This window comes from Budorcas taxicolor, chromosome 2, assembly GCF_023091745.1.
Source record: "Budorcas taxicolor isolate Tak-1 chromosome 2, Takin1.1, whole genome shotgun sequence".
NCBI lineage: Eukaryota > Metazoa > Chordata > Mammalia > Artiodactyla > Bovidae > Budorcas > Budorcas taxicolor.
This window is the reverse complement of record NC_068911.1, coordinates 13,317,948-13,327,936: the sequence shown is the minus strand read 5'-3', so window position 1 is coordinate 13,327,936 and position 9,989 is coordinate 13,317,948.

The window sequence follows — 9,989 nt, the reverse complement described above, 5'->3', positions numbered from 1 at the left end:
CACCAGACTTCCCTTTCCCCCTCTGTCTCCTGGGGTTTGCTCAGACTCATGTCCATTGACTTGGTGATGCCATCCAACCATCTCATCCTGTCACCCCCTTCTCCTCCTGCCCTCAATCTTTGCCAGCATCAGGGTCTTTTCCAATGAGTTAACTCATTGCATCAGGTGGCCAGAGTATTGGATCTTCAGCTTCAGGATCAGGCCTTCAACGAATTAATTAGTATTTTAAGAATTGCTTAGCTCTAGTCTCTACTCTGGCAAATATCACTGGGTTTCACACACACACAGTAAAAGAAGGTTTTTGAGGTCCAAGATAATTTTTCAGAATGCAAAGATACCCCCAAATCAAAAGACATGAAAACAGCTGCTCTGAAAACTGTTGAAAACAGGCTCTCAAAGGGCCTTAAGGGTTTTAAGACACTGACTCCGCTGACCTGCCTCCTGGACTCAATTTCCCAGCGGGCAGGATCCCCCAAGGAAGACAGCTTCTCCAGAAAAACTGTTAAGTCAGAAGAGAGGGGTTAGACCTGAGTTCAGAGGCACCAGCCCCATTACCTCCTAGCAGTGCAGCCTTGGACAAGCCATTGAAATTCTCTGACCTTCAGTCTCTACCTCTGCAGAACAGAGGTGTCTTAATGAAGTGCTTGCCGCCATCCCTGGCACAGCGATGTGCTTGGTCAATATTGGTCTCTCCTTGCTTCTGCAGGCAAGGGCAGTTTAGCTGGGCATCAGCAGACGAGGGTGACTACTGAAGGAGAGGCGCTTTCCAATCTACTGCTATTGAGGCCAGCTGCCTCTGCTGCTCTAACAAGCCCCCAGGCGCTGCCAGCGGTGCCCGTCCAGGGCCTGCATTTTGAGAACCACTGATGCGGGCCTGTAAGAGTTCAAATCTCACAGATGCTTAGAAAGCGTTTTACCTCCTGGTATTTAATGAAATCCAGGTCCTGGGAGGTTCTTGGAGGGGAAAGGGGCCCCTGGGAGTGAGAGCTTCCAGAAAAGAGATGAGAGGGGGCCTCTGGCCAGTCTCATTATCTCTCCCTTTGGATTTCCATGAACAAATCCTTCGCTTACGGTCCCGGCCTTGAAAAGCCCATCCTGCCAGCAGAGACAGGAAAGTGAGAGGCCCCGGTCAGTGGGGGTATGACAATTATTCAGCTCTCTGTACCCCTGGCCTGTTTCACAGGGGTCTGCCTCCTTCCTTGCCTAGCCCCACACATATCTTCTTTCTCCCTTCTTTTCATCTTATCTCTTTCCCCTTTCCACCCAAAAGTTAGTAACTAAAAATCAGCAGCTTAGCACTCCTCTGTAGCTGCCCCCTGGAGTGGAATTCTCAGGGTCACTGGGGGCTGAGGAGTGGCTTTTTGTGGCCAAGCTAGCAGCTGCCACCACAAGGGTGAGGTTGAGGGTCCTCCCCGGACCTACCTATTCATTCCTCCTTAATATTTAGAATTTTTTTAAAAAAATATTTATTTTATGTATTTATTTGGCTGTACTGGGTCTTAGTTGTGGCATGCAGGCTCTTCGATCTTTGTTGGTGTGCAAGATCTTTAGTTGCAGCATGTGGAATCTAGTTAGTTCCCTGACCAGGGATTGAATTTGGGCCCCCTGCTTTGGGAGCGGGGAGTCTCAGCCACTGGACCACCAAGGAAGTCCCAGTGCTTAGAATTTTTTTCTCTTTTTTTCTGCTAGTCAGCTTTCACTTATTTTCACAGTCTGAAGCCATCCCCCAAAGAACCCTTCCCTTCAAAGCCAGCACTTCACTTTAGGGAAGCTATATTTTTCCATAAGCAAGTCTTTCCCACAGTTGGGAGAGAGGAGGTCCCAGGTGAGTAAGCATCCTCCGGTAATACATAGCAAACACCCTCTTCCAACAACACAAGAGAAGACTCTACACGTGGGCATCACCAGATGGTCAACACTGAAATCAGATTGATTATATTCTTTGCAGCCAAAGATGGAGAAGCTCTATACAGTCAACAAAAACAAGACCAGGATCTGACTGTGGCTCAGATCATGAACTCCTTATTACCAAATTCAGACTTAAATTGAAGAAAGTAGGAAAACCGCTAGACCATTCAGGTATGACCTAAATCAAATCCGTTATGATTGTACAGTGGAAGTGAGAAATAGATTTAAGGGCCTAGATCTGATAGATAGAGTGCCTGGTGAACTATGGAATGAGGTTTGTGACATTTTACAGGAGACAGGGATCAAGACCATCCGCATGGAAAAGAAATGCAAAAAAGCAAAATGGCTGTCTGGGGAGGCCTTACGAATAGCTGTGAAAAGAAGAGAAGCAAAAAGCAAAGGAGAAAAGGAAAGATATAAGCATCTGAATGCAGAATTCCAAAGAATAGCAAGAAGAGATAAGAAAGCTTTCTTCAGTGATCAATGCAAAGAAATAGAGGAAAAGAACAGAATGGGAAAGACTAGAGATCTCTTCAAGAAAATTAGAGATTCCAAGGGAACATTTCATCCAAAGATGGGCTCGATAAAGGACAGAAATGGTATGGACCTAACAGAAGCAGAAGATATTAAGAAGAGGTGGCAAGAATACACAGAAGAACTGTACAAAAAAGACCTTCATGACCCAGATAATCACAATGGTGTGATCACTAATCTAGAGCCAAACATCCTGGAATGTGAAGTCAAGTGGGCCTTAGAAAGCATCACTACAAACAAAGCTAGTGGAGGTGATGGAATTCCAGTAGAGCTATTTCAAATCCTGAAAGATGATGCTGTGAAAGTGCTGCACTCAATATGCCAGCAAATTTGGAAAACTCAGCAGTGGCCACAGGACTGGAAAAGGTCGGTTTTCATTCCAATTCCAAAGAAAGGCGATGCCAAAGAATGCTCAAACTACCGCACAATTGCACTCATCTCACATGCTAGTAAAGTAATGCTCAAAATTCTCCAAGCCAGGCTTCAGCAATACATGAACCCTGAACTTCCTGATGTTCAAGCTGGTTTTAGAAAAGGCAGAGGAACCAGAGATCAAATTGCCAACATCCGCGGATCACGGAAAAAGCCAGAGAGTTCCAGAAAAACATCTATTTCTGCTTTATTGACTATGCCAAAGCCTTTGACTGTGTGGATCATAATAAACTGTGGAAAATTCTGAGAGAGATGGGAATACCAGACCACCTGACCTGCCTCCTGAGAAATCTGTATGCAGGTCAGGAAGCAACAGTTAGAACTGGACATGGAACAACAGACTGGTTCCAAGTAGGAAAAGGAGTGTGTCAAGGCTATATATTGTCACCCTGCTTATTTAACTTATATGCAGAGTACATCATGAGAAACACTGGACTGGAAGAAACACAAGCTGGAATCAAGATTGCTGGGAGAAATACCAATAACCTCAGATATGCAGATGACACCACCCTTATGGCAGAAAGTGAAGAGGAGCTAAAAAGCCTCTTGATGAAAGTGAAAGAGGAGAGCGAAAAAGTTGGCTTAAAGCTCAACATTCAGAAAACGAAGATCATGGCATCTGGTCCCATCACTTCATGGCAAATAGATGGGGAAACAGTGGAAACAGTGTCAGACTTTATTTTGGGGGGCTCCAAAATCACTGCAGATGGTGATTGCAGCCATGAAATTAAAAGACACTTACTCCTTGGAAGAAAAGTTATGACCAACCTAGATAGCACATTCAAAAGCAGAGACATTACTTTGCCGACTAAGGTCCGTCTAGTCAAGGCTATGGTTTTTCCTGTGGTCATGTATGGATGTGAGAGTTGGACTGTGAAGAAGGCTGAGCGCCGAAGAATTGATGCTTCTGAACTGCGGTGTTGGAGAAGACTCTTGAGAGTCTCTTGGACTGCAAGGAGATCCAACCAGTCCATTCTGAAGGAGACCAGCCCTGGGATTTCTTTGGAAGAAATGATGCTAAAGCTGAAACTCCAGTACTTTGGCCACCTGATGCGAAGAGTTGACTCATTGGAAAAGACTCTGATGCTGGGAGGGATTGGGGGCAGGAGGAGAAGGGGACGACAGAGGATGAGATGGCCGGATGGACGTGAGTCTTGAGTGAACTCCGGGAGTTGGTAATGGACAGGGAGGCCTGGCGTACTGCGATTCATGGGGTCGCAGAGTCAGACATGACTGAGCAACTGAACTGAACTGGTAATACCGCTTCAACTTCTCCGAAAGCCTGCCTTCCCTGGCAGAGCGGTGGGTCCGCTCTGCTGCTGCTGCTAAGTCGCTTCAGTTGTGTCCGACTCTGTGTGACCCCGTAGACGGCAGCCCACCAGGCTCCCCCATCCCTGGGATTCTCCCGGCAAGAACACTGGAGTGGGTTGCCATTGCCTTCTCCAATGCATGAAAGTGAAAAGTGAAAGGGAAGTTGCTCAGTCATGTACGACTCCTAGCGACCCCACGGACTGCAGCCCACCAGGCTCCTCCGTCCATGGGATTTTCCAGGCAAGAGTACTGGAGTGGGTTCCCATTTCCTTCTCTAATGCATGAAAGTGAAGTCACTCAGTCGTGTCCTACTCTTCGAGACCCTATGGACTACAGCCCACCAGGCTCCTCCATCCACGGGATTTTCCAGGCAAGAGTACTGGAGTGGGGTGCCATTGCCTTCTCTGGTGGGTCCGCTCAGGTCAGTGCAATTCCAGAGGTCCCAGGATGGACATAAAGTCGAGTCCAGCAGATAGACTGCAAGATCAGGGCCCCATGTGTGGAGTCAGCTATTGCTTATTCAACCTTATTACTTACACAAGCTTCAGTTTGCTCATGAATACGAGATCAGAGGAATGGTACCTGTTGAAAAGTGATGTCATGGGAATTCAGTTACTCGCCATATCAAAAGCGCTATCTGAGGGAGTCCGTGCACCCTGTTGCGGTGAACTGTGCTCGCCCCAGCACAAGCATCCATGCCTCCTCCCTGCCATTCTTCAGCTCCAAAGGAACCAGACTGATGGGCAGTTACTGGAGGAGACATTGAGTGGAGGGAAAATCACTTCTCTCTGGGGTTAGAGCGCTTCCTTGGTGGCTCAGCGGTAAAGAATCCACCTGGACTGCAGGAGATGCAAGAGACATGGGTGTGATCCCTGGATCGGGAAGATTCCCTGGAGAAGGAAATGGCAACCCACTCCAGTATTCTTGCCTGGAGAATCCCATGGACAGAGGAGTCTCGTGGGTTACAGTCCATGGGGTCGCAAAGAGTCGGGATACGACTGAGCAACTAAAACTGATTTAGATAGACCAGGGTCTAGTCCCTTAGTCAAGCACTAAGGAGCTAGTTAGTATGCCTAACTAACAAGTTAATGTACTTCGAGGTGCTTCTCTGCTCTCTTTAACAGGGGTTTGAGGACCACACCAAAGATCAAGTCCACCTTTGGAAGGGAAGAAGTCCCTGAACACTTGGAGGCTGACCCCATTTTTCCATGCTGGTTGGGGACTATGCTCCACGGCTGCTGCTCTGGGAGGGGCTGGCTCTGTCCACACCTACCCCTCCCTCCATTTAACAGCCAGGCAGCTGCATCAAATTCCCTCCCCGGTCCAGGGGCCGCAGGCCCCGGGCTGGGAGCCCAGAGAGGCCTTGCTGAAGAGACATTTTGGACCTTCTCCCTGCAACACCCAGCTTTGATTTTTTTCCCACCCTGGCTGGTGTTCCGCTGACCTGATCCTATAATCACATAATTACATTATTAGCATAGGATGAACTGTGGTACACAGTGTGTCCCTCTGGCAAAATTAGGATGCATTGCAGACTCAGCAGAGGGAAGGAGGGAGGGTGAGGTGGGGCAAACTGGGGGTGCAGGCACCTGGATGGAGGCCCCCTCTCTGCCTGGAGGGTGAAGAAATTGACACCCAGGCAGAGGGAGCGACCCTGCTGGGAAATGCACTCCATTAAACTCAGATCAAGGGGTGCGAGTGTCTGCCCGCGCCATGGTCACTAGGCCTTGAGAAAAGGAAGGGAGAGGTTTCCACAGGCAGGAATACATGTGAGGGATGCAGAGCACAGTGCCCACGCCAGAGGCTCAGGCCCCACATTGCTGAGCAGCCCTGAGAGCAGGGCCAGCATCTAAGACCAAGTGGAAACCTTGCCTGGTCACACCGGAGCAGTGGCAGCACCAGGGCCCAGCCCACAGCACAGCATATGCGAGCCTGCGGGTGGGGGGCCCCTGGGGCCCAGGGCTCTAGTCACCCCGATCCTGGTGACCCCGCATTGCAGGCTTGTCTGGACTCTGAGCCTCTACTCCTGGGGTTCCTTCTATGCACCCTGTTCCCTCCTGCTGTGCTACAGGGCTCACGTCTAGGGCCGCCCTTCTCAGACCTCTGTTGTGTTGGAAACTGCTGTGCTGGCATCATTTGCTTGGCTGAGGTAGAGGTTACCCCTGTTGTCTCTGTTCCAGCAGTGGCTTGAGTGGACCCGTCTCTGCACCCCTAGCGCCCAGCAAAGGGCCTGACTCCCAAGATGCTCAAGACATCGTCAATCTGAACAATCGTGCAGGTGGGACCTAGGGGTGATGGGAAGCTGTCTGAACATTTTGGGGCAGGGTCAGTGGAGAACCCAAGTGCCTTGCTGAGGAATTCAAGGATACAGGGGGTCACTGCTTGATTTCCCTGCTCCCTGGGATCTGGGGATGAAGAAGGTCTGTATCTGGAGATCAGGAGCCCCCAGGTATGAGGAGGATGGGATGATGAGCCAGGCAGGGCCAAACAGACTGTGGAGGTGGGGAGAGGCCATCACCTGGAGCAGGAAATAGCAACCCACTCCAGTATTCTTGCCTGGGAAATCCCATGGACAGAGGAGCCTGACGGGCTACTTTCCATGGGCTCTCAAAGAGTCGGACACGACTTAGCAACTAAACAACAACAAAAATAGCTGGCAACCCTCAAGTAAGAAGTCAGAAGGCAGGTCATCTGAGCAGATGGCAGAGCACAGTGCTCACAAAAGCCAGCTTTCCCCTGCTTTTGTCCTCTGGTTCCGGACACCAGCGTGTGCTTCCTCTCGGCCAGACAGCTGGCTGTACCCATCTCTCCTTGCTGTCTGCACCCTGGCCATGCCCAAGCCTCCCTCTCATCTTTCCCACCCTGGGAGTCAGGAGTAGTCCTGGAAAGAGCAGGGTGGATGCTTAGATTCTTCAGGCATCTCGCTGCTGCTCTGGCTGGCTCCCTGCTGCATTTCCCAGAGCCCCTGCTCCAATGTTTCCACTTCCTGGAGGCCCCAAACACGCACGGGTCTCAACTGCACTCAGCCAGTGACCTCATCTGCTTCGGGGAGACTGGAACTGCACAGAGTAAACTCCTTTAAATTCCATCCCCTCTGCGTCAGTTTTTCTGTCTCCTCACCCACCCTGCCCTCCTTCACTCTCATCTCCTGGCAAAAGCACCCCTCCCCTCTGCCTCCCTCCTCCCTTTAGTCCCCTCTCACTTTCCCAGTTGTATTTTGCTCTTCAAGAGGATGGTTTCATCCATCCTTAAAATAGGACTCCTCAATCCAGCGGGTCCTCAGGCTGCCGCCCCATGTTTCTCCTTCCTGTTACCAGTGAGTTTCGTGGAGGCGTTAGTCCAAACACCTCCAAGCCTTCACCTTGCTCTCACTCCCCAGGCCTCACAATCCTGGTTTCAACCCAGAGCTCACCTGAAAATAGGCACCTAGAAAAACAGTCACAGTATACTGTGAGTTGGAAAACGCAGTGATAAAACAGGATGTATACTATGATTTTTGTTGTTTAAAAGAAGTGCTATGTTTACACTTTTTAATATATCCTGCAGTGTTGCTGCAGCCTACAAATTTTGGTAAGTTGTATTTTCATTTGCATCAAAAATATGTTTTTGTTTCCCTTGAGACATCTTTTTTGACCCATGGGCTATTTAGAAGTATATTGTTTAAGTTATTTGGGCTTTTCCCAGTATCTTTCTGTCATTAATTTCTTGTTTAGTTTTCATGTGACACAAGACAACATATTTAAAAGACTAGAAAAACTCCTTTAAACTTGTTAAGGTTTAGTTCATGTCCGCAGTATGGTCTTTCTTGATGAATGATCCATGTACACTTGCGGTGAGCGAGTGTTCTGCTATTGTTAAGGTATTCTATGAATGTCAGTTAGATCAAATTGGTTGAAAGTTTCTTCCTGTCTTCTGGTTTTGGCCTACTTGTTCTAGCAATCATTGAGAGAGGAGGGCTGAGGTCTTCGGCTATAACTGTAGACTTGCTACTTCTCCTTGCAGACCTATCAATTTTTGCTTGAAGTATTTTGAATCTCCATTGTTAGGTTCATACAGGTGCGGGAATGTTATTTGTTTTTAGAGAACTGACCTTTTTATTATTACATAATATCCCTCTCTATCCTTGATAATCTTCTTTATTCTGAAGTTCACTTTATCCAAAATTAATATAACCACTCCTGCTTTCTTTTGGTTAATGTTTTCAAGGTAGATTTTCTCCACCCCTTTTCGTTTAACCTATTTGTGTCATTATATTTCAGATGGGCTTATTGTGGACAGCATGTAGTTTTTTTTAAATCCCATCTGATAATATCTTTTAACTGTGTGTTTATACCATTCACATTTAAAGTGCCTGTTGAATCTTTGGATTAAAATCTATCTTTTTTGCTACCTGTTTTCTTTTTGTTTTTTGTTTGTTTGTTTGTTTATTTCCTCCTTTTTTGCCTTCTCTGCTTTTTTTGGGTTTGTATTTTAATTTTATTTATTTTTAGCTGCACTAGGTCTTCATTGCAACACGCCAGCTTTCTCTAGTTGAGGCAAGTGGGGGTGCTCTCGAGTCGGTGGTGCGAGGTTTCTCATTGCAGTGGCTTCTCTTTGCAGAGCACAGACTCTAGGGTGCATGGGCTCAGTAGATGTGGCACATGGGCTTAGTTGCCTCTTGGCATGTGGGATCTTCCCAGACCTGGAATTGAACCCCTGTCCCCTGCATTAGCAGGCAGATCCTTAACCACTGGACCACCAGGGAAGCCCTGCCTTCTCTGTTTTTAATTAAACACGCTTATGAGCTTATGATTCCATTTTATCCTCTCTGTTAACATATTACTTCTCTTTGACTTTTCTAGTGGTTTCCTTAGGGCTCACAATAAAACTTTTTAAATAATCCATGTTTTATCATAATAAGATATTTTATCATAATATCACTTCACATGTAGTGAAAGAACCTTATAACAGAATGCTCCTTGCTCCTTCCTTCCTTTGTGTCACTGTGGACAAATATTTACATATGATATAGACACCAATACATCATTGCTCTTACTGCTTTACACAGTTTTAGAGCAATTACAAATAAGATAAAATATTATATTTTACCTTTATCCCATTTCCAATCCTTTTGATTTGCTTGGGCAGATCTAAGTTTCTCTCTTAATAGTGTTTCTTCTGCCTAAAGAACCTCTTGTGATATATTTTGTATAGCGGCCTGCTGGAATTCCCTGTTTTTGTTTGAGAACGTCTGCAGTTCTCCTTTGCGTTTGTAGCATATTTTCACTGGATATAGAATTCTAGGTCAGCAGGTGTTTTTCTTGCAACATTTTAAAGGTGTTCTTCCCTTGTCTTCTTGTTTGCATGGCTTCTGAGGAGAAAACTGCCATATCCTGTTGCTCTGTTAGTAAGGTGTTTTTTTTTTTTTTTTCCTTCTTTCTCTCCCTCTGCAGTTATTTTCAAGATTTTGTCTTTGCCTCTTGTGCTCTCCCATCTGTGTGCTGACTATGATTTATTTACTATCATTATTACCCAAAGCTTGCCAGCACATTGGTAGGTATGGAGCACAGAGAGCCTTCTCTAATGTTCTGTTGAAGTCTCAGTCTTTGGAGTTGCAGGGGGTATACTCTATCTTGGATCATAGCCTTAGCAATGGCTTCTGTCCCTTCTCCCCGTCTTATCCCTCTACCCCATCCTTTCCCCTGCAGCAGCGAATAGCTTCCAACATCTTCTGTCTGTATCTCTGAAGAGAACATCCCTGCAGACTAAGTTCCAGTTTTTATTTCCCCTGAGTGAGACCTGGAGGCTGAGGCTGGGTAGAGTGG